Source organism: Octopus bimaculoides, chromosome 4, assembly GCF_001194135.2.
Source record: "Octopus bimaculoides isolate UCB-OBI-ISO-001 chromosome 4, ASM119413v2, whole genome shotgun sequence".
Classification (NCBI taxonomy): Eukaryota; Metazoa; Mollusca; class Cephalopoda; order Octopoda; family Octopodidae; genus Octopus; species Octopus bimaculoides.
Genome location: NC_068984.1, coordinates 22,288,768 through 22,291,271, shown reverse-complemented (window position 1 = coordinate 22,291,271; position 2,504 = coordinate 22,288,768).

Genomic DNA, 2,504 nt, shown 5'->3' with positions numbered 1-2,504 from the left:
AGATGTGAATATGGAGATAGTTATTTATATCAATATATAGATAGCGGGTTTGATTGACTGACTAAGGTACAAAATGTGTATGAGTGGCTATGAGTGTATGCGTGTGCGTGCAAAGGCAAATGGTAATATGTGAATTCCTCAATATATCTGTGTGTGTGTGTGTGTGTGTTCTCGATTACGTAAATGCATGTGTAACACCTGTGCATAGCAGCATCAAATACGCAGCACGCGTTTATTCCTCTTCTCCCGACGTTCACAGTTTTAGACCGCGTGCGCGACTGAACACGCGCGATGTGAAAGTATAGAAGAGAAAGGGGGCGAGGGTAGGGTTGGCGGGGCGTCGTAGCGAGGTGGTGGTGATGGTGGTGGTGAAGAGCGGGCTGTTGTTATGAGGAAGTTAGTCGCTGCTGCTGCTGTTAAACGCAGAAAACATGCAACTGTAATATAATAGAGAGAAAGCAAGTTAGCAACTATGGCCTACACACGACGGATTCTTCGGTCCGGTGTCAATACGACCGTTGGTAAGAACGAATCTCGGGAAGTAGAGGATGGAGTGTATTAATGAAAGCGATGCTGTTGCTGTTTAGCCACGGGCTACGCTTGAGTGAGTAAATCTATAATCAGAAATATACCAGCGTTGACCACACTGCCACGCCTACTTTTCCTTTATACTGAAACAAAAATGTTAAGGTTATTATGCATCGGAAGACGCATCATCCAGTGTATCTTAGTCCTTCTTTTTGAGATGTTTTGATGTGATTAGAGGGAGATTTGGCTGTTATTTCTAGCCGATCCAGTAACCGTCACAGGCCTTGTTTAGTCCCAGATCAAGCCACATTAAGCAGAACTATGATCAAGGCAGTCCAGCCGTAGCCCTCTACCCAACCACATTTCTTTGTTTAGAGAAAATTGCTTGTTAATATTTATTCCCCAACCTCACCCCGAAATTGTATTGGTGTTGATTGAGGGCGATTTGCCTACTATATTACTAACAGGTCGATCGTGCAAAAACTAAAACGAAAAGGTTTCAGTTGGTGATGTTTATATAAGCAGGTTGAAGAATAGAAAGAGGTAGTGGGAAAAATAACAGCAAACAACAGGAGAAGGAGGTGAGGAGTGAACTTCATGTGTTGTGGAAGTCTGACTCTGTATGTTATGTGTGTATGGGTTTGAATTTGTTTTTTTAAAGACTGTATTTGCTCACACACACACAAGTACATACATACACTCAGCCCACCCCTCTCCACTACTTTTCTCATCCTCGTCCTCGTAATCTCTTTCCTTTTCCTCCCCCTCTCTCTCTTTCTCTCTTTCTCTCTCTCTCTCTCTCTCTCTCTCTCTTTCTCTTTCTCTGTCTGTCTCTCCGTTTCCATCTCATTGAGTCTCTTACTATATCTCTCCGCTTTCTCTTTCTCATTTAATCTTCCTGCTGCTTTGAATACACATGATGTAAAGAGAAGAAAAGACAGAAAGAAAGGTGAACAGAGAAAAGAAAACGGTAAATAAAGACAAGAGAAGTTGGGAGTGCACCATGGTTACACAAGCATGCACACACAAACGCACGAGTGTGTGTGTGTCTGTGCGTGCGCGCGTGCCTTTATTTCATTGCATATCATATATACTATATTGTATTTTATCGTAAAATATAATCCAAAAATGTAAATAATATATTTGTACATATTTGTGTGTATGTCTGAGTTATATAAACGAATATATATATGTACATGTGTAAATATATGTATGCACACATACACACACGTATATGATATTATATACATCTACATGATATATACAAGCATAGATATAAGTATACATGTGTAAGGATAAAACTTGTAAAGATTTGAAACTTAATGCAAAAGTACCCAATACCAAGAGTATTATTATTAATTAATTAACACTAAGATTATATAACGCCGTTGCTCCAAGGTACGCGTTACCGCTTTTCAATACGACTGAAGTCAATTTGCATTAAAAAGCGGTAATGCATAACTCGTAACGATGGGGGTGAAGATATGTGTTGATTGCTGTTCGTTCAGTCATTAGACTGTGGCCATACTGGAGTACCGCCTCCAAAAATTTTAGGCAAACAAACTAGCCCCAATACTTATTTTAAGCCTGGTATTATATGGGGGGTTTTTTTGTTTGTTTTGAACCTCAAGTTTACGGGAACATAATACATACATACATACATACATACATACATAATATTGGAGAGAGACGGAGAGAGCTGGCTGAAAATAGACAGACTGACATAGTTGGATGGATAGATAGATAAATGAACGTATAGAAGATAGTACTAAGTTCAAGAAAGAAACGTTAAGGTTAGATTCATTTGGTGAGCTGAAAGACGAAAGAAATGCGGGAACGAAAGGGAGAAGAAAAGTAGAGACGGTGCAAAACCAATACCAACAGGGCAAGCATTCCCACCACCACTACACACACACACACACACACACACACATACTTAAAAGAACAAACGTGCGCACACATAAAATAAACATACA